This window comes from Ochlerotatus camptorhynchus, unplaced genomic scaffold (assembly GCF_037179485.1).
Source record: "Ochlerotatus camptorhynchus isolate MF236.1 unplaced genomic scaffold, CSIRO-AGI_Acam_v1.1 ptg000196l, whole genome shotgun sequence".
NCBI classification, from domain to species: domain Eukaryota; kingdom Metazoa; phylum Arthropoda; class Insecta; order Diptera; family Culicidae; genus Ochlerotatus; species Ochlerotatus camptorhynchus.
The window spans coordinates 4,949,068-4,975,268 of NW_027040686.1; the positions used below are offsets into that span (position 1 = coordinate 4,949,068).

Here is a 26,201-nt window from a genome sequence, read left to right on the forward strand (position 1 = left end):
AAACCAGCAACGTTGGGAGATCACCTTTTTGTGGTGCGTTACTGGTATAAGATCTACCACCGAGCCCTAGTCGTGAAAACTTTAAACTAGGGAATCAGGATTTTCCAGTTATCAAAGCATCACATTTTAGTCCTTGTTACTTTTTATGACTTGATAATAGTGACAAGACTCGGGTTATGCATTTCTATATTGTATTTTTCAAATCAAAAATATTGTTCATAAATTTCACATAGGGGAATTTACGTATTCTCGGCAATCTAAGCAGCGACCTTCTTTCTATAGCCTTTTTCTCTAAGGAACGCACACATATGCGGTATTGGTTTGTTTACAATCTATTGCTGCCAGCTGCTCTAACAATTTCAGTCGAAAGAATTGTCAAAAACTGTTTTGAAACGCTTTTACAAAGCTCCCATCTTCTCTAGTGAGAGCGAGTATTGTCGGTAACCAGTTTTTCTTCGGCAACCGTTCCATTTGAACTGCATGTAAATCTGCTGTTCTATTATCGGCAACTCGAAATCAGCTACAATTTGTAGTGCGTGTGTTTCATTTCAAGAAAACCTTGCTAGATTGCTTTTTCTCAGAGGTAAAAATATAGTCAAATTGAAGCTGAAAGCATAAGGAATCGTTTGCATGCATTCAGCGAAGTGTTTTCGTAAGAAAATCCAGTGAAAATAGTGTTTCAATTTGGGTTGCCGAAAATAGTCTGGCATGCCGAAGCCGTCATTTCCCCTAATCCTTTTCCCTTTGTCCTTCTCCTTTTCATTTCCCTCTCCTCTTTTTAGAAAGCAAGTAATGGCGCTATAGCCATAAGGCTAGGACAAGAGTTAGTGCTCATGCCCCAACAACCAGAAGAAAATGGAGCATAACTTAACCTTTCTAGCTTTGATGCTTCCAACGAATCCAACCAATCGTATAATTACCAAAATCGGAACTTACGGTACGAGATGTCCACGTTTCATCCATTTATTGGATTTCGAAGCCCGATATTTTCTGAATCATCTTGCCCCTTAAATGCTGCACAGTAGGCCTGGCCGTTTTGATATGTGTGACGCATCATATAATTTTCCAGGATGCTTTCAAGAACTGGCTGTGTTGGTGCTAGATTAGAGATAAGTTTCATGACCTTCTCCAACAAACTTCAGGAACGACCTCTAAGAATTTTCCTTATCATCCCGTGAAATCCTAAATCAAACCCAGAAGTGCAACATTCTCTTCGAACTTCTACGAACTTATAAAAAATCCCTTCACTACTATGAAGTTTTTTGAAGTTCCTTGAATTTTTTGTTTGACTTCTACAAAGTTCTCAGAATTCCTATTAAGTTTGCTGCACTTCTACAGAGGTCTGCATTAGATGAAGTTCTTTAAAGTTTCCAGAATTTCTACGGAATTCCCTGATCTGTTTCAAGTCCATTAAACTTTAACGAAGTGCCCTGGCGCTAAAAGAACTTTTATGAAGTTCTCAAAATTAAATAATATTTTCTAAACTCCAACGATGTTTCCCAAACTTGTACAAGGTTCCCAATTTTACTAAGCTTTCCCGAGTTTTTGCAAAACATTCTAATTTTTTTCAAAATTCTCTTAAGATCTATGAACTTCCTTGAATTAATATTAAATTTACTGAATTTCTACGATGCCCCCTGAACAAGATCCGAGGAGTTTTAAAAGTCTAATGAAGTTTAAGAAAAATCCCTGAGTTTCATTAAAGTTTCCCTTTTACAAAATTTGCTCAATTTTTCAAAAGTTCGGAAATTTTAAACAAAGGTTAATGAAATTCTACAAAATTTTTGGAACTTCTATAAAACATGCTGAAGTTAGTCTGGTCTAATCTAGTCTACACATACACAGGCAGTAAAGGTTGAACCCGAAAAAATCCGGACAAATTAAAAGCGCTACCATTAAGGTTTTTTTTGAGTAAAATCTTTCAAATTTTCACTGAATAAAGCTAAGAGTGTATGGAATCACAGTAGGCATTAGTTGTCAGGATAAGTTAAGTTGTTTACATCATGGCTTCACTAGAGCCAGCACGTCGCGATTCAATCCTACACGCTCGAAACGAAAATCCTGGTCCATCCGCTCCTGGCAGTTTTCGATCAAATTCCATCGGTTATACATCGGTTGACCGAAAGAGTTCTTCGGAAGAATGTAAAATCAGATAGAAGTCGAAATCCCCCGAAAAGTTCTTTGTCTGGCAAGCAATCTGCAGTTGAAGGCGCGAAACTTTCGATACTTCTGGATCATGAACTAGCAAATTTACCAGGAGTGCCTACGAAAGAGACTACTGCCTTTTCTGGAGCAGCATGAGGAGGGTTACCTATTCTGGCCGGACTTGGTTACTTCTCAATTCCACCAAACAGTGAGGAAGCACATTCTGAATTTTGCAATTGAACTGAATTTCAAGTTCAAGCGGAAATGGAATTTGACAGCCAACCAAATGGGAACAGGACTCGTGCAAAAGATGATGGGCCGTGTACAAAGAAAATTCGAACAATGGTCTATGGTGAGAAGGAAGGATGAAACAATGGTCTTACAATAAGCATAATACCTGCTTACGTATAGCTATTACAATGAAATATTAAAAATAGAACGCATTTTTAAACCGCAACAAGGTTTTCGTGTTCAACCTTTACTCTAACTAAGTAACTTGCTGAAGTTAGTTCTACAACATTATCTGCAGTTTTATTAAGTTCACTGAGCTTCTGCAACGATTGCTGAGCTATTACAAAGTTAGTTGAATTTCTATAAAATTTTCTGCACTTTTAGAATGCTTCCAGAACTTCTACGCAGTTCAATTAATGTTTACAAAGTTTTCGAAAGTTCTACGATGTTTCTTGAAAATCTAAGAAGTTCCTTTAAATTCTGCAACGTTTTCTTTACTTTAAGATGTTCTTTGAGCTTCTACGAAGTTCTCTGACATCAAATGATGTTCTCTTAACTTTTAGAATTGCCTTCCGGGAATACTTAGTTTCATAAATTTGCACTATTGAACTTCTTCCCCACCCACACATTAAAAAAGCAGCTGTGAAGACATGTGAAAACATCTCGTCGATCTTGTTGAAGATTTTTTGTAAATACATCTGGCATCCCTGGGCTGAATAACTCTCACTTCATGTCAGAAGAGATATGTATAATATTAAAAATTGGATGCGATATATCTGTCTCTTTTTCGGTCCTCTATGGAATGTGATCGTAAAAGTTGAAGAAATAGGGGAAGGGACGCAAAACTGAGAATTCCCCAGGTGACAATTTGATGCTTAACAAGTGTTGTTCAATCGATTTTAGTTCAGCCTTGGTTTGAATAATTGTTGTACATAGACCACGTTAACCTTTGTTCAGCTTTTAAACATCTAAATCTGGTGATTTTAATCAGCCAAAAGCTTAACAGTTATAAAAATTATAAGCTTTTTAAGGCATTAAATAACAGTCTTTTCCAACCCTTGTTCAGCCTTCTAGTTTTATTTAGAATAAAATAATTGAAGACCGCTTCATACCTTATATATTTTTATGGGACTGCAACAAGGTGCTGCCTAACTAATTGGATTTACATATTTATATTGTTATTATAAGTCTAAAAATTACCTTTGCATTTCGGGATTCAAACCGGCAGTCGCTGATTCACAGGCATCAATCATACCTACTGGACCACTTAAGCATATGTGTGGAAAGAGGTATGATCATTAACTTGAAATACGTCAAATTTAAGTTGAATAACAGCAACCGGAAGCGTATTATACAGCAATGCAGAATTGTAAACACAGAAATATAAATATTAACGCTTCCAACATAGTCGCAGCCCACTTCTACCTGAAGCGATTCCTAAAAAGCTCCTCTACCTTGTCTCTACTGCTGCCGCTGCTTGGGATTAGAAAGGTAGGCAGTGAATGTAGAAGAACTAAAATGCCGGAAATGCAACGAATTACACTGACTAGATTTTAACAAATCAGGCTATCAAAATATTTGTAGTGCATTGCTGATTTGTGGAGTAGTGTTAAGCTTAAATAAGTCTTGTTCAATCCATAGATCAGCTAACTTATTGAGGTTGAATTATGGGGATACAATTAGCTTCATCAACAACTATATATTCAGCCTGCTGTTAATCAGCTTTGTACACCTTAAATCAACCAATAATCAGCTCCTGTTCTTACTGTTCAGCTTGAATTGTTACTTGGGTCGCCACCTTATGAGTACGGTTCTGTGTCTCTTACCTTACGGAACTTAAGGTTATTAGATAAAAGTTTCATTTATTCTTCTTCTTCTTTGAATTTTAAACTTATTGCTTATCGCATATTAGCTTATTGCGTGCTCTCAACTTAGTGTTCTAGATGCCTTCCACAGTTATTAAGTGAGAGCTTTCTATGCCTGTGCCATTTTTGCATTAGTATAATTGTGCCCAGGGAAGTCGAGAAATTATCCAACCCGAAAAATACCAAGACCGCACCAGGAATCAAACTCAGCCACCTCCAGCATGGTCTTGCTTTGTAGCTGCACCGTTACCAACAGAGCTAAGAGAGGCGACCTCGTGCTTTCATGGTAAATTTAGAGCTGGTTACTAGCTGAGTTTTCATAAGTGACCCCGATCACTTTAACTTAAGCTCCCTTCATGAGAGTCCATAATTGTAATGTAAGCACAATTTAGTTACATCTAATAGACACTGAGGTATGGGTATAGTTTGCATTTAATCAACTAACATAGAACTTAAAAATACTTACAGGGAAGATAGTCAATCATACAATTAAATCAATTGGTTTTGTCAGCTATTGATTTTTGAGTTTCACTTAACTACGCTATTTTTAGAGGGTAAAACTATATTCTAAGAATTTGAAAAAATAACACAATTTGGTCACTGTGCGCACTTTTCATACTCAGCATGCACATTAGACAATTTTGCATTTATATGGCACATTTTCCAATCAGATGTTCAAGTCGGTTGTCCATGAAAATAATTTTTTAGAAAATCTTATGCAGTGGGAACCTTGATAGGGGTGTCACCTATCAGTTTTCTTTCTTTTAACAAAAATGACTCATTAACCATTTCTTCATGTATGGGCAGAAATCTTTGGTAATCATGACGTTTGATTATCAAAAAACTTAAAATTAATGAAAAAAATATATTTACTGGGGAGCGTTCATTAATTATGTCACACAAAATTTACCCAAAATTAACCTCTCTCTGTCATATAATGTCCCATAATTTCTCAACCACCCTCTTGAAAAGTACGTCACGTGATCACAACCCCCCTGCCCTAATTATTTAGAAATTTGAGTGGAAATTATTTTAATAGATTTTTATCCAAAATAATATCTCCTATTTATTTCAGAATAATTTTTAGAAAGAGCGCTTTAAATTCATAAAAGTATGTATTTTCATGGGATTATTCTTTCTTTCTGAGTCGGATTTTTGTTACGTCTTTAGGCAACTACGCTTGAAGAGTGGACCTAAAGCTGATATTCATTCTAGAATGGCACATATTTATAGTGTGACCGGGAAAAACCCAAAAACAGGAAATTCTTACTCACAAAGCCCGTGAATTTAAATGAAAAATCGGTGAAAAATTAGATTATGGATTTTAACAATATTTTGCAACCCTTGGAGTGTACTAGATTTCCAGGATAAATCAATTTGAAGAACTTTTAAGAGAATTTTGATGGAAATTCCATAGGGATTTTGAGAAGATTTCAGAATAAATTCAAGAGGTAGTTCAGAGAAAATTTCCAACGGAACTCTAAGAGAATTCCATCTACAACTCGATGGCAAATGTGTGAAATCAGAGAAGGATTGTTAAGAAGTTATGTGGGAAATTCCTTCGTGGGAAGCGCGGAAAGCTGGATAGAGTTTTTTTGGCGTTTAATCAGCGCATACTCCTGCATCATCTAAATCGAACAAGTTTACCACGAGAAGGATGGATACAAATTATAGGGAAAATTCATCTCCGTGTGCTAGTTTGAGAAAGCCAAGTGACACTGATAACGACTGCACATTGTATATGAAATACGTATCTGTTGGGGATTCAAAAAATTCTGCCCGCTTAGTTCAAGATCCTGAGCACTTGTCCAACCACAGCGCATCGCCAAACCTTGTGTTCTTAGTACTTAGCCTGCTATCCTTCTGTTTATTAATTGTTAACCCTAATCTCGAGTAAGCCGCGAGTAATCGACCCTGGTCTACAAACTTTAGTTTTACACAATTTTGTTAAACAAAAACTGAAGTCCGGCTCCGCGAAGCTACTGCAAATGAGCCTTAAAGCATACATTTGATGATGAGAACACGATCACATTAAATTTTCCTAACAGAAGTGCGAAACTCACCATGAACCAAATTGCCGATTTTGAGAAAGCACTGGATGCGAATCCCGTTCTGACGGAAGCAACAAACCGGATTGCGAAAGCGAAAGCACTTTGCATAATGTTCAAGTCTGATGAACCAATGACCGACGCTTAACTCCAGAAGTTTCCGACCGTGATCTAGCGTTGGTGCTGAAAAAATACGGGAAAGTGAAGCGCGTCATCTGGGCGAACGTCCATGTGGAGTGGAGTCCCTCAATTGGAATTTCGGGATTATACACTGCCCGGTGCGTTGACAATTTTACAAATGGACCCTCTAAATTGTCTAAGTAGTTTATGAACAGCCCCTGGCGGGATAGATAGGGGGATAGGGGAAGGCCTGAAAGCAGTTAAATAAGCAATCGGACGAGGAACAAAAGCAGGATGAAGAGTAGCAAGACTAGGGTAAAGAACGATTGCGGTACGTGTACTTGTGAAGTGGCTGGATGAGCATTATTGGACAGCAACGGCATGTAACAAAGGTAGTGATTGACCGACTAGATGAAGAGGTGGTGAAAATTGACATGGTGATCCCGGAGACCGATAAAGTAACCGAAAACGAAGCCCAGCAGCCACTGAATTAGTATCAACAGGTTTACTTGGCCTTTATAGTTGCTCAGAACAATCCTAGGATTAGTCCACGTCAACGTCTCAGAGGGTTTCCAAATGAAAAGAAACAGGTTAGGCCCAGCAGACTCTTTGTTCTAGTTCTGATAATATACAGGTATAGTATTTATTATTTTTAAAGCATATTCAGAATGGTAAATAAGTCCAAACGAATGTCAAGATCCAAATCCAGAGGACATCATAAAACGGAATCAGAAGACTTCGCGGTCAAGTTCAAAAGTATTCTTTGTCAAGATTGTGGAACATCTTATGAACAGCTGAGCATGTTCATAAAATATTGCAGGTTGCTTAGAGCAGACTTTCCTATACAGAAAACTCCAAGCACCTTTCCATGCCTTGCATGGATTTATAGGATAAGTTTAAAAAAAGATGAAGTCATGCTCTGAGGATTTTTTTTGGCAAAGATCTAATTGCATCTTAGACTTCAATTATAAACCGAAAGGATTTAAAAGACTCGTTCGAAGACCTTTAACAGCATCTTCTGAGAAGATCCACGACCAATTTCTTAGACTTAATGGTTTAATCTATAAGAAGATTAAGTTTTGGCTGCTGGGCTAAGTAACATAATACTTCAAGAAAATGATGAAGGGGATTTCCACAAATTATGCAGGCAGTTTATGAATGATTGCCTACACAGATGTGTATGTACCATAACTTATACATGAGTGAACTTTAAAATTACCGAAAAACAATCTGCAAGTTTATGGACAGCTCATAAAGGACCCCAAGAACATTTTTTTTTGTGAATTAATTTATTTGGCTCAATTGAATGAACTTAACAGAGCCAAGCTATCATTTGCGTTATGTATAATTTATGTCTTAAATTTTAAACGAACTGAACCGAATACTCGCGGTATTCTCGAGGCTAATTGAGCTTTACAATTGAGAACATGTTAATACAGGCCCTTATTACGGGTGTCACTTCACGGTGAAAACGAATTTAAGTGACAACTTATCACTCATTGTGAAGTGATTGCCGTGTAAATCAAATGAGATTCACTTCACCGTGATTGATAAGTTGTCACTTCACCGTGAAGTGACATCGGTAATAAGGGCCATAACTTTTTAGAACTTGCTTGGGCGAAATTCTCGGCCTTGATTTGTACCCAGAAAACTTAAAGAATCTAATTCCTAAGGACTTCAAAGGCATGTTTGGAGGGCTTCTATTGAATATAAAAAATCTTACCGATTCAATTATACTAATCCACAATTGTTTGGTTAACACCAAGCCCTAGTCTCCTATGAATATTTTCTTTCCATCTAACTCTGTCGACATAAAAAAATCTTTCAAATTAGATAATTGCTTCACGGCAGTTCCAATCATCTTCCTTTCTACGCAAACAAATCAAATCAATTTCTGCGAAACCTTCTCAGTAGTAGCATTCCAATCTCATCCACCAGAGCCTGCCCCCACATACATTGCAACTTTCAGCAACGGCACTGCTGCTGCATCAGTATTAGGGCTCCATGTCAATCCCATCTGTTTAGAAGTTGCTACCGCTGCTGCATTATCACTGTCGCTCTTCCACCATAGAACCAGCAGCAGATCACCGTCAACAACCCTTTCTGACAACCACATCCAAGACGACGACGACGACGACGATGTCGATTCAGAACGCAAAGCTTTTCAACGCTTCCAACAGCATCATCTCCGGCGGAGACCTCCGCCTTCTCGTTCCGCTGCACTCTGCACCGCAACCAACCGAGCGAAAACGAAAAGAAAACGGTGCCAACGAGCAGAGCCGGGCTGAAGAGAGGACAGATAGAACGGTGTGTACAACTACACAACAGTCAGTACAGTGTGTATGTGCTTTTAGGTATTTACACTCAATAAATAAATACACGTACCAAAAGTGCAGCGAACGAATTCAAGGCTGCACACGTCCATTACTCTCCTCCGTGCTGCAGTACCTACACATAGGGTAGGATGGTCTAAAACGCACCCCTGGAGTAAAATGGCTCCGCGCTGTTTTTCATAGCTTTCCGATTGTCAATTCGTGAATTTAATGAGCAGCTATACTTGAACTAACGTTTTGGCACATCAGATCGCTGCATTAATAATGGGAAAGCAACGAAAATCCACGCGGGGCAATTTTACCCCGGGGGTGCATTATGGACTGTTCTCCTTGTACGCGGTTCGTCGTCGTAAGACTAAACGAAAACGAACGGGTCTCTTGCAATTGCTCGGCCTCTCGCTCGACTCACCCTCTCTCCGGAATAGTTAGTAGCAGCAAGCTTAGCCGACGACGACGACGACGATGATGCGAATGTGTGTTGGGGATATTTGCTGGGGGTGCAGGGGCTTGACTTGGCGATTCGCGAGTGTGTATGCGGTGGAGAGCTCATGTTCCGAATGGTCGGGTGGTGCATCAACTTGCCCCACCATCCGAACAACTACAACCGGAGTAGGGTTATCTTCTTCCAGTTTAGCAGCAGCAGCAGCAGCAGCAGCGGGCAAAGTGGCGCAGGGTTTAGAATTTCTCCGGCGGAGAGGTTTCTGATACCGTGTTGCTGTGAATTCCTTTCTGAGTCACCGATGATGATAGCAGCACTGGTCGCGGGTTTCCAATTCGGCCAAATGAGCTCAAAAGGTTTGTGGGGCAGTCAACAGTCGTATGTTTTCGAGTCCGATTTCGGCGGAATTTTCTCCTTAATAGAATGCAATCATTGTCTTGGAGTTGAGCGGTTGATTCATGGTGACAATATCGTTGGCGCACACGTGCTCAGCAGGTTTGTCGCTGGTCATCAATTTTTTTTGGGCAAGTGGATACGATGAGTTTTTGAACCAAGGAGTATAATTTCCCTGAAACATGTTCTTGATGTCTTGTGGAGTTGTGATATTGACTGTGAAATCTTTTAACCCTCCGAGCACTATGCCCCCGGTAAACAATTTTTACATTGTCAATTTGCAGTTACGCATTTCAGAAAGCATTCTTGAAATAATAGGACCTAAAAGGTTTCCTAGAAGTTATCAGTAGTATACTTGGACAACGTTTTGTCCTGAAAGTCTTTTGATATGGAAACTGTTATAGATCGTTGAATCGTTCTAACATTTCCTAGCTTGGTCTCCCCTAAGTATACTCCAAAATATTCTACGAACATGCTCTTGAAGGTTTTACAACAATTCCTTGCTGTCATATGAAAGTGTCCTGCTGTAAATTCTCAGATCTTGACTCTGGAGCCTTTAAGACGTGACCAAGAAATTTTCTGCACCTGTCTTGAATGTTATGCGGATTTGTTCAGGATGTCCTCAGAACATCCCAAGTAACAAACAAGTTAAATAACAGTTGATATAAATCTTGTATGACTGGTTTAGTCAACATAATTTCATGACTATGTGTTGCTTGGGATGCTCTTGAAGTTTTATGAAAGTGTCCTTGAAACCTTATCATCCTCCTGATCGAGTCCTAGTCTTTAGAAATAAAAGCATTTTGAACTTATTTTGAAAGTCCTTTGGCTTAGAAGCGTTTTCAGCACGCTGTTGAAGTCTTCTAGGTTTACACTAACTTCGAACTTCCCCCCGGTGTATTTGTTGGGCTATTAATATATTGAAGTCCTTGAAACATGTCCTTCAAGACTTAAATTTTGGATTAATTTTTTGCAGTTTTCTTGAAGTGTCCTACAAGTCTTCAGATCTTGACCATGAACCTTATGGGGTTGACGCTAAAGTCGTTTGAATTTGGCATATGATTTGAAGGGAATCCACCCTACAACATGCTTTTGAATTACACAAGAAATCTTTTGAACGGGTTCCAGAAGTGATAAAGACTATAAAAATACTCAGAACATGCACATGAAGTCTCTTGAGTTTACCCTCCATATTACTTAGTTTAGAAGCTCTGTGAGTCGCTGAAGTCCTCTCACCGTCCTTTTGAGCACTAGAAGTGCCCAAGAATAGAGTAAGTATTGTATTTTTGAAGTTCATCCAAAAGAAATCACGGACCTATTATAAATCCTACAAATTTATTTCAATTTACAAAGTCCATTGGACTGTTCTAAGAAGTCCTTTGAACATCCCAAGTAGCACACTTTGGTCCCAACAAGTTGCAGCAATTTGAGTATGATTCATATGAGTCTCATTAAAGTAACCCAAACCTTGGCAACTGATCCTTCTGGGATTAGACCAACTAAGATTTAATAGGACTTGACCTGAAATTCCTCTGAACTTGACCAACAAAATTCATTTGGACTAGTCCCGCAGGTCATTTATTCGTGATCTTCTTTTAAAGACTTAAAGTTGCCCTTGAAGGCCTAAGAACTTCATCTTAAGTCCTTCATCTAAAATCCTTAGATTTGACCTGAAAGGCCTCTTGACTAGTTGATGAAGACCTCTGAACGTGTGCAAATCTTCTGTACATAGTTCTGAAGTTCTCACAATATGCTCTGCGATGCGATAATACCATAACATTAAATTGGAGATCATTGTGAATGTGTTGTTGAAGTTTTCTTTATCCCTTACTCTAATGCCTGCAAAGATCTCTGAACATGCCCAAGATGACCTCAGTAGTTCTTACGTTAGCACAAAAAATAATATAGAAAATGACCCCAGGACTTGACCTAAATATTTTCAGAACATAACATACAAATATTTTGAGCTTGGTCATGGTAGGGAAGTCCTCTGATCGTGATCCAACAGTCTATTGGAACTTCTATGAACGTGCTCTTGAAGTCTTTTGGACTCATCACAGAAGTTCTCCAAACATGCGCCTTAAGACCTTGTAGCATTCGATCAACAAGTGTTCTGAGCTCAATACAAGTTCTTTGTAATGTCCCGGTGAAATGGGCATAGCTTAGCTTAAATTTTTGACTTACAATGTCCTCAAAATATGCACTAGAAGATCATAGGAGTTCATCTGAAAATCCTTAGAATTCACTTGAAAGACTCCTGAACTAGCTCTTGAAGTCTTTTGAACTCATCACAGAAGTTCTCCAAACATCCCAAGCAACACACATCCATCTAAATTGGTTGCTACAACTTGATTATGACTGACATAAGGTGCATACAAGTAACCACAACAGTTAAATGACAAGTGTGCTGCTAGGGATGCGCCTTAAGACTAAATAAGATTTGATCAACAAGTGTTCTGAGCTCAGTACAAGTCCTCCGCAATATCCCGATGAAATGGAAATAACTAAGCTTAAATTTTTGGCTTACAATGTCATCGAATTATGCACAAGAAGATCGTAGGGGTTCATCTGAAAATCCTTGATATTCACCTGGAAGACTAATGAACTAGCTTTTGAAGTCTTTTGAATTTGTTATAGCAGTATTCGAAGACATATAGGGTAAGCCTAATTATCTTCTGAATATGCCCTAGAAGTCCTAAGGACTTCATCTGAATATCCTTGTATTTGACCTGTCCTCTGAACGTCGCCTTGAAGTCCTCTAAACATACTTCGATCGAGTAAACACTCATGATATCTGTGAATCACTTAAACGTGTTGTTGAAGTATTTTGGATCCTCCCTTAGCAATGGTTCTAAACTTCTTTGTAAAATTTCTGAAGATGCCTGTCCCCTTGATAGTTCTTTAACTATTTATGACCATGGAGTGCTCTGAACTTGAATTGAAATCCCTAGGAAAATGCTTGCATTTAACTTAGAAGCTAGTCCTTACATACTCTTAAAAATATCCTTGTTGTTTTTTAACGTTTGACCTGGAAGTACCGGGACATCTCCTGAACGTCCTCTTGAAAACTTTTGAGCTTGTATAGTTGAAGATGCTAATTTCAAACAACAGACTGTAGTGGTAATTTTTATACGATAGATGGAGTAGATGAAAGTATAGAGTTGATAGCTCCGTTAGAGTACGGCAGTGTGAAAATTGCATATAGATAGTAGAATAGCGAGCTAGGACAACTTTTAGGGAAGGTACAAATCGGTTTTTTCATTTCTCTTTACCAAACTCCCCCTTTGGAGAGGGATGGTGAGGGGTGTCCCTCCTGGCAAAAACCGATTTGTACCTTCCTTAAAAGTTGTCCTAGCTCGCTATTCTACTATCTATATGCAATTTTCACACTGCCGTACTCTATAGGAACTATCAACTCTATACTTTCATCTACTCCATCTATCGTATAAAAATTACCACTACAGTCTGTTATTCGAGATTAGCATCTTCAACTATGTAAATCGTTGACTTCACGCAGAAGTAATACTAAACATATAGTCAAAGTTTTGAGCTTGGCCTATATACTTTATGAGCGTCGTTTGTGCCGTAGAAGACCTCAGCTTCAAATGCTTTTTGGAATCTTCTGAACTTGACCTGGGTCTGGACTTTGATTTTTTTTTTGAAAACCCTTGGTTTGTACCTAGAAGCTAGTTCTTAAACACCCCAATTAACAATTTTGGATTTATGAGGGTTCTGTAGATCATGATTTAAGCTTGTAGAATGCTATTGAAGGTTTTTAAAGCTTGCCTGGAGAGCTTGACCTGGAGATTACTCAGGGTTTGTCTTCGAAGTTCTGGCAATTATCTGTGGTTTCCCGATACATTTCCTGATCTTCCTCTTGAAAACTTTTGAACATGGTCTAAAAACTTAAAGGAACGCTTTCACTTAATCTAAAGGTTACAATGAACACGGTTTCTTTGAAACATCTGAGCTTGACCTAGAAGTCTGCTGGACTAGTCCAGGACGTTCTAACCACATTTTTGACGTCGTAAGTATTTTTTGAGCCTTATTTTGACTCTCGTAAGAATGTCGGACGACAGCCCGGAGAAAATGGTTTTCGATCTCCTGACTGGAACGAGACTAAGAAGCGCGCAGTGGGCAGAGAGATCGACCAGGTGGAAAGCGACTTATGTACCTTCGCAGACTGCGAGACTGGTGACGTGCAGCCATGGACCGAGTGGAGTGGAGACGACTTCAGTGTTAGGACACCCGAGCCTTAGCCCGACTGGTATGTTATTTTGACACTAGAAGACCCCAGGACTTAATCCGAAAATTCTTGGATTTCATATAAATTGATTGATGAGCGTTTTAGTAGAATAATTGAATACCTTATTACGTTGTATTTTCTTTTAATTCTACTACTATTGTATCACTACTAACTTTTTTTTAAGTGATAGAGTGTGAGTGTGTGAATATAAATGAGAATCTCAAGCGAGAATTTTGTTTGCCGCATTCGCACGCGAGTTTATTCTCGCAGGGAAGCTCATTGAATGAGATTTGAGAATGACTTTTTGAACTCTGGAACCATTTATGATATATGTGCAATGGTACCACTGTTTGTTCTACCCATTTAAATATCATAAGCAACTGGTACATGCCAAAACTGGAGCAAATTTAGGGTATACACCAAATGACGATTCGGAAAAACTCATCTCCGCCTCTCTTGAAAGAAGATTTGCGTAATTGTTTGTTATGGGCAATGATCCGCATTTTTGCAAAAATGCTGTTATTTTGGATCTTGTAAAAAAAATTAATTGTAGGGGAAATGGATGTAATGTCGGCCTAAATGCCCCTAATTTGGGCCTATACATAAATTCAGCAATCGACTAAATTTTCAATAGCGACCAAAAATATCAATTAGTACTGTACCAATGACGCGTTCATCTAGATAAAATTGATAAATAGCAGATTTTTAGCGATAGGCCCAATCTTAGAACCATTGGCCAACATTAGAGCCATTACCCCTATATACCTAGCTCGATATTGAAGGGAAAATATCGTGCAGAAAACTTAAATATAGTTAATTTGAATGGAAACAGTAATGGAAACCGCCCAGATTCCCACCGAGGAAGTTTGAGTGTGAGCTTGAGTTTGATTGACTGCCCATCGTTGCTACTCCGTTTTTGTCATTGTTAACCGATTGCTGCTTGGGATTAGCAATCGTTTGTATTAGCCACATCAAAATGCAGGTCAATAAGGAAAAGGTTAATTTATTTGAAAACACTCATGAGTCTTTATGGAGCCGATTACGTCTGCTGTAGAGTGATAATGATAACATCGCATCATCCCTTTGCCACAACGCCATCACGTCTACCCCCAGCTGATTCCAAATGCAAACCATTGATCAGTGAATCCAGCCGAATCAACCGTTTCTCAAACCTTTTTCCGATTATTCCGATCTTTGTGTTTCTACCATAGGATTGATAAGCGGTGTGCATTGAGGCCAACGAACGGAGCTACCCTTTCGCTGACATTTCCGTTTCCCACAACCAGGGATGCCAGATCGGAAGGAAGGTTCATTTCTGTGAAAGCATTTTGGAAATGGATGTAATGTCGGACTAAATGCCCCTAATTTTGGCCAATACATAAATCCAGCAATCGACTAAATTTTCAATAGCGACCAAAAATATTTATTAGTACCGTCCCAATGACGCGTTCATCTAGATAAAATTCATAAACAGCAGATTTTTAGCGATGGGCCCAATCTTAGATCCATAGGCAAACATTAGAACCATTTCCCCTATGACTGATAATTAAAGTATATTTTGATTCATTTCAAAGAAATTTTTGAAAAGGGAAATTTTGATAAACAGCGTACCCAGACTTAAAAATAGTCGGAGAAAAATCACGAATAAAGCGATCATACTTCTCTGGAAGGAGAAAGATAAATCTGCTTTGAAAAACCATTGCCTAGTCATGGAACAATTCTTTACGACTGCATTTTTTAATTTGCTCAGTCGCAAGTAAATGTTAAAAAGACTGGCATTTCGAATATTTGAGTCCCAGAGTCTTGATGAAAATTCACAAACTTCTGCCCTAATCTGGATCTTGATTGCTTTTCTATATCTCGTAGCACTTGAATATTTGAATAAATCTAAATTATCTTGAAACCATACATAGGAGTTGTTTTAAGAATATCCTCAGAATCTTCTTAGTATTTAATCAAAGTGCATCTTGGGTACTTTTTCTGGATTTCCTTTAATATTTTTTTTTTTCATAACAGTCTAGGAATTCAGGCTTAAATAAAATTAAAGGTTCTAATATATTTTGCAGTATTACGTTGGAATTACCCTTAGAATTCTGTTCAATGGAATTATTCCTTGAAATGTTTTTGATTTCTACTCATTCATTATTCGAAGTGTTCCCCAGAATTCTCATGAAATTCTCCTTTGAGATCAATTGAATTTCCCTTAGAATTCACCTCAGTATTCCTTTGGAATATTTTTCTTCTTATTCTTCTTCATTTTCTTCGCATTTCAAGCTTATTGCTTATCGCATATTACTTTATTGCGTACTCTCAATTGAGTGTTCTAGATGCACTTCCACAGTTAGTCGAGAAATTTTCCAACCCGAAAAATTCCTAGACCGGACCGGAAATCGAACCCAGCCACCTCCAACATGGTCTTGCTTTGTGGCTGCGCCTTTACCAACTGAGCTAAGGAACTGGAAAATTCCTAGGAATTATTTTGGAACTAACCTCAACATTTTCATCGAGTTCTTTTGGTATTCTACTCAGAACTAGCTTGGAATTCTCCTTAGTACTAACATGGAATTCTTTCAATTATTTGGAATTAGACTTCTCTTCATAATCATCTCTTCAGAATTCTTTTGAAATTCCCCTAAAATTCTCCTCATAATTCCCATTCAATTTTCCATCGCATTTCCTAAATGCATCATGCTTCAATTCTCTTCAGGATTAATTTTGAGATTATCCTCAGAATGCATTTAGGTTTTTCCCTTGATTTCCCTAGATACATGTGTCTAATTTGTTTTTAAATGCTCATTGAAATTCGTTTTATAAATCCAAGTTTAAGATCCTTGAAGATTTCCCGATAGTTTTGATGTCTGGTAACGTGCAAATTTTACAAAATCCAACTTCCGAATCGCCGTTTCAGAATCTTGAAAATACCTTCAAGTTAGGATAATTTTTTCAAGGTCGTTGTTTTGGAAAATTTTTCTGACTTTTCGTATTTTAGCATGTGGGAAAATTAAATCTCATAATTTCTAGAAATCTGTTCGTGATTTTATAATTAATTTACGTTCAATATTTTAAAAATAAATTCATGTTCAAATTTCGGTCGAATGGCCTATTTAGGCCAATACAGCTCATAAGCTTCGAGAAAATGCTATGATTCTGTATGTCAACAAAGTTTAAAATAGGAGAAATGGCTCTAATATTGGCCTATGGATCTAAGATTGGACCCAAGGCTAAAAATCTGCTATTTATCAGTTTTATCTAGATGGTCGCTTTTGAAAATCTAGTCAATTTTGATACTTAAAAACGCATTTGACATCCCAAAAATAATTAAATGCTAAAATTTGCATTGGCTGTTGAGGTCAAAATTCATAAAATTGTGGAATTTTCAAAAACCTTTAAATTTGATTTAAGAGATCTTATTTCGCCCCACATGATAACGATGTGAAGCTAGTTTTTCAATCCTGTTGAAGACTTTTTCATAAACCTTCTGACATCCCTGCCCTCAAACCAGATCGAACTGATCTGGATTTCCTACTAGCTAAGGAAGCGATTGTTTTTAATGCTTCCTCGACAGTCGGAGTCTGGCTGCCTAGATTCCCGTCATCGGTAGTTGACCTCAAATCAGTTGTTCTTTGTAATCGATTCAGCAATCCGGGATTCATTCAACTTTTCACTTATCTTGTATTGCAAAATTAGGTCTTATCAGTGTTTCGCAGCTGTGACCCCAGCTGGGATTGAGGATTCGAGCTTACTTTGTTGCATTGAATCGTAAGCGTTTCTCTGTAGGATGTGCAACAGATCAGTTGATAAGCAACTTCCGTTTTTTTTTCTGCTTGAAATCAGAATGATCAATGGTTGCTCAGTTGAGTAATTTGATTGGAATTGATGTGATTTCCGTTGATTGATATTAGTTATTTTAGATCTCGAAACACATTCTCTTGAGCTAAGCCAAATGTCAGCACTGCTCCCAAAAAGAAGGTTGTGGTAAAATTTAGAAACAGTTTCATCAAGTTAATGCGTATTTTGACCCGACTGTATCGATTAATTCTATTGATGGTGCCTTGATTTCCAACAATAATCGTATCTATCGTGTTCACAAATATTGTACCTGACTGAATCATAATGGTACAACACCATTGAATAAACGCTTAAAATATTATAAAATCTAGTAAAAACATAATCGTACTGTACTTTTTGAATCACAGCTGAAAACAAAGAATCATATTGTAACACAAACCTTAAATACTTATTTGAAGGTGACATGATGGGTATTACCTAGAATGAAAAGAGTAAAATAATTAGATTTTAAATATATTTGTAGAGTATCTTCTTTAAAAAAATTGTTACAAAAACTGTATTTGTTAATGATCATTTATTCGAAAAAGACTTTCGAAAATAATCATCAAAATCTTGAAAACTAAATCAAAGCATTTATTTGAATTTAACCTAAAAACGAAAACCTATTGGGAGGGACGACGACATTGAGAAATGCGTTGATTGAATTTCTCAAACAAAATCAATTTAAAAAAATCTCATGTCAGAAGTGGGATTCGAACCCACGCCTTCAGAGAAGACTACGACCTGAACGTAGCGCCTTAGACCGCTCGGCCATCCTGACTTGTTATCCATTGTGTTCCCACTTTCAATCTAGCTTCTACCTAGGCCTCTACAACAACCCACTTGACTCGAGCGCTAATCTCCACCGCGCACGCTCATCAATCAACAACCGCGCGGCTGTTGCTTGGCCGTTTGTTACACGTTACAAGTGTGTTGCATAGAAATATAGTAACCAACGTATTCAGCACCTTCCCCTCCACCACCGGTTACCTTGTGGGAAAACAGCATTGGTCACCTCCCCGCCAAAGTCAATGAGGTAGAAATTTATAAAATTTCCTCACTCGAGAATTCGAGACTCGCGAGAGAGAGAATGAAGCTTTTCAAGCAAGTCAAGTGGGAGTGTGTGTGTGTGTGTATGTGCGATAAATGCGTCTGATCTGAGTTATCAGTGGTTTGAATTCCGGTTTTGTTGGAGTTAGTACCTAGGTAGGTAGGTACAGGCCCGCGCCGGGTGCGTATCGGAGAGATAAGCGCAACGGGAATCTAAGTCAAGGTTTGATCTACTTCTGGAAGTAAGAAAAACAAACACCAACCGTCGGTGTACATATTTAGTCGGTGTAATAATAAGGTGCTTCCAGTGTGCTGTGCGCGAGCCGGCCGGCACGTATTCCATGCTCGTTGCCCTTCCCTTGGCGGAGAAACGATAATACCCGAATGGAAGTTTGTACTAACCGTAGATTCTATGGTATTGATTTTGACACCTTGGGATCTTTGTATTGGTCATCAAAACACTTCTTCTTCTTATTCGCATTTCAAGCTTATTGCTTAGTGCATATTAGCTTATTGCGTGCTCTCAACTTAGTGTTCTAAATGCACTTCCACAGTTATTAATTGAGAGCTTTCGATGCCAATTACCAATGCATGAATTTGTATATTGTGTGGCAAGCACTATGATACTCTATGCCCAGGGAAGTCGAGAAAATTTCCAACCATACTTGGTAATACCGATAATACGATAATTGGTAATACCGTGCCATTACTGACTAGGCTATGAGGTCATCAAAACACACGGAAAACAATACGAACGCAATTCTAATGTGCATTTAGATGCGACTCAAACCATCGGAACTGGCAACTTAGTAGTTCAAATTATACACGGCCAATCAGAACGACTCAGCGATTGAATTCAATTGACTCAGAGCATTTTCTTTCCTTAGGAAATTTACTCATATTTGGGAAAACTTGCAGTTACTCATCAGCTATGAGTTCCTGTTGGCCGTGTAGATCATTGCAACTTCGAGTCAGTATTGCCAATTCAGATAATAATTAGCATTTAGCGTCAGATTATCAGCTTTAATAGCACAGGGCGAATGAGAACAACACAAATTTGAGCTTAGTTCACTCATAATCGCCAAAAGTGCAGGAACTCAGCGATGAGTAAAATTTATCTTATGGTTTCCTGTGGAAAACCTAAAAAATCTGCAGGAAAATGAGGAAATTGACGAAAATTTTATTCAGTCTTGGAGTAATACCAATAGACTGAGTGAATCCAATCTTTACTTTTCTCAAATTCGGGATTTTTTCCCTGGAAATCCTGGAAAAACCTGGGAAAACATGAGGCAAATTTACACATCGCTGAGTTCCTGCACTTTTGGCGATTATGAGTGAACTAAACTCAAATTTGGGTCGTTCTCATTCGCCGTGCATGTTGCGGTTGTCAGTTACGATGGGGGTACACAAAGTCCTGCTGCTCTCAACCACAATGCCAAATTGAGCTTTCAAGGACATTGTTTACCCCCCTGACGATAATAGGTTAAGGCATTGCCGAAGCCAAAGTTTCCCCTATCTCATAGTTTGATATTTAGAAAAAGTAGAATTTTAGCTGTAATGAGCATTTTGAAGCCTGACCATGATTGAGCACCACCAAGCCTGTCTGATGTGGCAAACCGAATCACTATTTTGTTTAACTTTTTATTTATTTAAAATTCAAAACAGTTTTCATTCATTTTTAATCCATGTGCTCTTGCTATCTTTTGCCTCTGACTGTATGGAAAGATCCTGTTGTTCATTTGGGCGACATTTTACAAATTGAAAAACTCAGTTTCAAGTAAATTTTCGTGAACAATTACCACATTTAGTTGATGGTTCAAAACCATTATGCAGGGATGGGTTACTCTTTGGAGTATCGTTCATTAATTTTTAATATAGAGAGCTAACGTTAAGTTCAATAACATTTTTGGCTAATCAGTCTTAAAATAGATTGATAAGTGCAAGTTACGTTAGTTTAGGTTAGGTTTTTATATTAATTAAAATTAATGTAAGTATTCTCCCAATCAAACTTCAAACATTTTACACCGTAGAGCCACAATTTTGTATGAAAACACGGAGTGCGACTAAACAGTGTGAATTTTTTGAAGTATGATCGGTTTGATCGGGAGAATACTAGCATTAATCCATCTATTTTAAGATGGATCAACTGAAAATTCAATTGGACTTAACGGTAGCTTTCTTCATTAAAAAGTAATAAATCAAGCGATACAAAGAGCGATCCATCCCTGCATAATGGTGTTGGACCATGAAATACACGTGGTAAGTGAGTGAGTCAAGTGAGTCAGACAGGACAGCTCTATTTTAAACGATCTTGAATCCTATCTAAATCAACATTTAAACACACATTAGTCACCAAATTTGGAACCTATTTTGATAGCCTGTCATTCTGTTCAATTCAACATTGTTACTGCCCCCGATCCCATAACTCCCTCATTATAATCCCTTCAGGACACTTCATGCAAAGTTCAGCCCATTCAGCAGAACTTCCAACTTATCTCGTTCCGATATGTCAGTACTTATGTCAGCAACCGTCTCATTCTCCGCCTCAAATCCAACCATTTTATTACAATTTTGCATGCAGCAGCATGACACCAGTAAGCTCGCACCGCGCTACGATGCATTTCTGCTTGCAGCTTTGCCCATCAGATACATCAGATCCGGGGGGAGGAAGGGAAACTGCCACCAGATTAGTCCAATACTGAATACGCGAGCATGTGACTTGCCCAGAGAGCCATGTAAATCGAACGACTCACGTTCTTCTCATGGTTGCGGCAACACTTTTGACAGACGCGGACACGGGTTTAACCATTTTCGTTTCAGATTGCCAGCTTGTAATTGCTACAATGTCACGTTACCAAATTTCCTCTCCACGAACTTTTCTCACTCAACAGTGCATCCGTTTCGGATCGGTTCAAGGCAAGTCATCGAACTGCCGTCGTTGATGTCCTTTCGATCGATTTAATTACTACCTCGAAGAAAGAAATGAATCGATCCGAACGGTCAAAGAGAATTTCCTAATAGCCCCCCTCATTGAGCTATGAGGTGCCTGCAGCAAATCAAAACAAAAATGCCGAAATAAGACAACAGTGTGCATTAGAAATATGCGCAAAATCAAACCTCACGGTCAGTTTTTCGGTGGCTTTTCCTTTTCCTTGCGCCTCTTTTGTTCGATGCTCTGCACTCTTTTCTAAACAAGCGTTGGAAGCCTTGGGGCGTTCATCTACCCCCGGCCGAATGCGTACACGATCGTCGTGATCTTGCGTAAAGCTTACTCTTGCGATCACAGAATAGGTGCACATCAATCGAGTGCACTTAGACAGTTTCAGCGAGTGTCAATAATTATGGTTTCAAGTCTTGTGCAGTTGGGGGGTTTCCCCTTCTAGAAGCGTCGATCGATTTTTCTCTACTATTGAATTTCGAATTTCGATCACTTATTAAATTAACATTTTACAATCTTCTAATCCAACCGATCAGTTATTGATTTAGTATAAGCCCAAGTGGGCGTATTTCACATTTCACCCTCAAACGTCTTTCGAACTGATTTCAAAACGCGCCTATCTCAGCGTGCGTCAACAGAAACAAGAGCAAAGCAAACGTAACCTAGATTTTGGAAAACCTCGCCAGACAATTGCACCTACAGGGCTCGACAACCTGGCGCTTCGACCATATCGCACTCTCTCTTTCTCAAGAACCAATGCATGGTGCGACGTGCCGGTAGGAGGAAGTGAGTGACCGGCAAGGCTGACCTAACCCTCTACGCGCATTCATTCACAGCTTGAGATCCGATAAAGTTCCCTCCGTTTCCAGGTTATCAGCCCTGAGTGTAGGTGACGACACCGGTGTTCGAGTTATCGTGAGTAGTTTCAGGAAATGCTACTCAAGTATAGATAAGGACAATTCCAGGTCATGTAGGAATGTAGTTGCTGTGACGAGAAATGCTCGTCACGCATTTTGATAGTTCCCGTTGGAATTTCCCCAAATAGATGAAAACAACAACAACTAGTAGACTGTCCCACCCTCCTTGAGGTAGAGATAAGTGGGTGGTAGTCGGAAATGGTAGCTCAGTGCAGTTATCTAGGTCTTCTATGGGGGTATGATTGAAAGCTGGGTGATAAGGAAGTGTATACCCGATTGAAAAATGTATAGTTGAGTTTTTTTTTTCAGTGTTGCAGTCATCATTTCAGTTATTATATTATATTATGGAATTCAATTGAAGCACAAATCTCGAAAAATACTACGATTTAGTGAATGTAATTGTTACTCCATATTTGCAGCACTGGAGCAAACTCCGGTTGGAATTTGCTTTGATAAACGTTTTGCTTAGCTGACATTTGTACTCCTGTGGTTGCGAAGTGATTATGCATACTACCAGGGCAGTGTTGGGATAATATCAAAAAATCAAATCTCACCAAAGAACAAGATTACGCTTGATTTTAGTAGACAAAAATCAACAAGCAAACAACTGCAAGCTGTGATATCGCAGCTACACACCAAATTTGAGATTTAGATTTCAGTAAAACGGATTGCTGGATCATGATCAGCAAAGCAATGCTTTACTGAAAGACAGCAAACGATATTTTTTACCGAAAAATACAGCTAACATAAACGGTTTGCTGGACATCCAGTAATGAACTGTCAAACTGTTACCGTCGCAAGTACGTACGCACCACCGTCTACATAGAAGGAGGAGGAAATAATTAAAATTATTTTGGTAAATACCTCGGTAAATACCCTGGTTGTACCTAATAAAATATAAATGGCAAAGAACCAGGTGATCTTGTCGGAGACTCTTTATTATTTGTGTAGGGTAACTGATGATGGTTGTACCTATTTAGGCCGGTTTCACACGACATCAATGTTCATGTCGTATTTTTTTTTATGAATTCAACATATAATTATGAAAAATGCGTGATTAGGGGAAAGATCTACCTTTCTTGTTTCTATTAATAACATAAAAAGTTAAATATTATGAACAAATGATTTTATAAAACGTTTTTATTCAGCAAAGAATTATGATGTTGGTTGGACCTATACTGATCTTGGTTGGATCTAAAAAATGATGATGGTTGGACCTATTTTTGCAAATGCTAGTTTAGCCCATATTTGTTCAAAAACTTTGTTTAGAGCTTATTGGTATCATGAAAAAACTCTTACTATACAGTTGTTATGAATTTGCTATTTAAAAAAATCAAGAAATTTGAGTTTAACTTTGTTTTTAAAAAAAAAGTTCACTTTCCACGCATTAGCTAATCATCAGGGTCCATTTTCTCGGGAATCATTGACCCGATTTGGAAATTTTTTAACGTCAAACTATAGGTATTGTGGTCCCATTGTCAGCTATTGAATATTTTTGGGATCGGTCAACTGGTTCCAGAGATATGGCCGGAACAAGATTCTTTCGGCGCTTCCGTGGTAGTTCGGAAATCGGTGGTTACCCTTTCAACCAACCTGACGATGGAAGATCTTTTTGGCCGTTTTGGGACTGCCAGAAGCAGCGCACATACAAACCCAATCCGCTAGCTGGTTCTCCAAATCAACACTCAACACTATTTCCCTTCCATATTTCTTGCCGTGGCTTCCCTTAATTTTTGCGTCGTTTTCGGAATATTGTACCTTTTCTGTGCCTGATACGCGGTAAGTGATTTATTTCTTACTGAAAGAAAAGCCTCTTGAAGATTTTCGACCGTATAACTCTTTTCTTTGGCCATTTTTTCAATCGAAGAAACTGATCACTCGGAAAAAACGAAATCGAATTTCAAATCAACTGCGCATGAAGGATGTAGACAAACCGAAGCGCACCTAGCGGCCGTCTTAGGAAATACATAGGTCCAACCATGATCATATTTATCTATTCGAATTTCGTCAATTATTCAAACATTTTAGTGAAACACCTTAATACCCCGTTCACATTACAGCCTATATCACGTAATATAGGCTGTCTTGCAATGAGCACTCATACATAGGATTTCCAGTGAAAACTAGATGTATGAGTGCTCATTGCAAGACAGCGTATATCACGTGATATACGCTGTAATGTGAACGGGGTATAAAGCAGTATTTTACTGCATGAAAATAAAAATAAATGTGAAAAATATTCCCTTTTTGTATGTTTGAAAGTAAGGCATGATGACGAGCTAATGCGTGAAACGTGAACTGTTTTGAAAACATATTGAAACTCAATTGTTTTGAAGTTTTTTCAATAAAACACCCATGCAAATTGAAGAAAAAGAGTTTTTTTATGATTGTAAAGTTATCTTTGAAAATACAAACTTAGCGAAGATTGACTAAACTAGAGATTGAAAAATAGGTCCAACCATCATCAGTTTTTGGATAGGTCCAACCAGAATCAATTACCATATTTGTATCAACAATCTTCTTCAGAAGCTGCATGCTCCTAGTAAGAAAAATATCAATTTACTGAGTCTATTCAGCAAAATGCTGCTAAATGACAGAATTTGGGATTGCTGAAAAAAATCAAAATGGAATCTGAAATCTTTACTGATTTTCAGTAAAATGTTGTCATTTTGACAGAAGTTGGAATTGCTGGAAGATACAGCAGCATTATTTTGCTGGAAAGTTAGCTGATCTTTCATCAAGTCTAAAATCAGCCAAATTTAACTGATTTTCAGCGATTTAAAATTGGTGTGTAGGAATTTCAAGCTAACAAAACTCACCAGTTGCAAATCTCACTAAACTGTGGTGAGATTGAGTTTCATGATTTTTGCTTTACACCCGAACGCAACCGAAGCTTCCAGCAATCGCTTCGTGCCTGCCATCGGTGAAGAGAAAAAGATGATAGCATTATTATGCTTTCTCTTTCTGAGACAACGAGGGGCAACAGAATCATGTTTGCGTCGATTCAACTATCAGCTTCAGTCTCGCAATATTAAAGGAACGTGTACAATCAATATGAAGTATGCTATTTTGCTCCAATATCACGCGGGTTATTAAGAGCGTATGAGAGCGGAAAATATCAATTTGCTAATGACTATGCCATCACTGACCGGGTAAAATGTTTCGGTAGTGCTTCACGTTTAGTTTTATTATCTTCGATAGTTTTGTGATGAATACTCAAATTTATTTAAATCCGTCATCTGAACTTGGGTATTCGATTTTACGCAGGCTGTTCTTTCTGGTCACCATTTTTTTTTAACTCTTTATTTGTTCCAAATTTAAAATAAATTACATTTCATTTTTAACCTAGGTGCTCCAGTTACTGCAGTAACGTACCAGCCTTAATTGTTATGATATATATCTAAGTGTTTTTACATTGTTCATGTCTTGGCAATTAAGTATTTTAAACAGGTTTTTTAACCTGCATGTCAGTATAACAATTGATATCTTAAAACTTAAAACTAAAACTAAATCTTATCTAAGTATAAAGGGAATTAATCGTTGCAATTGAGGATTGCAACGATTTTTGCCTGAAATTATAAATTATTTTGTTGGACATTTGTTCTAAAGTCTCAACATTCGAAATTCTATGTACTTCGGTAGTACTGT

The 26,201-nt window shown here is 38.1% G+C and overlaps 1 protein-coding gene and 1 non-coding gene across 2 annotated transcripts in view; one reads left to right on the forward strand and one right to left on the reverse strand.

The window, feature by feature from the left end:
* LOC135702689 (probable serine/threonine-protein kinase DDB_G0267686) overlaps window positions 1–26,201 on the forward strand; it is a 140,920-nt gene that overhangs the window by 59,788 nt on the left and 54,931 nt on the right. The window lies entirely within an intron of this gene.
* On the reverse strand, window positions 18,347–18,429 carry TRNAL-CAG (transfer RNA leucine (anticodon CAG)). The gene has a single exon. It is a non-coding gene; the product is annotated as a tRNA-Leu (tRNA).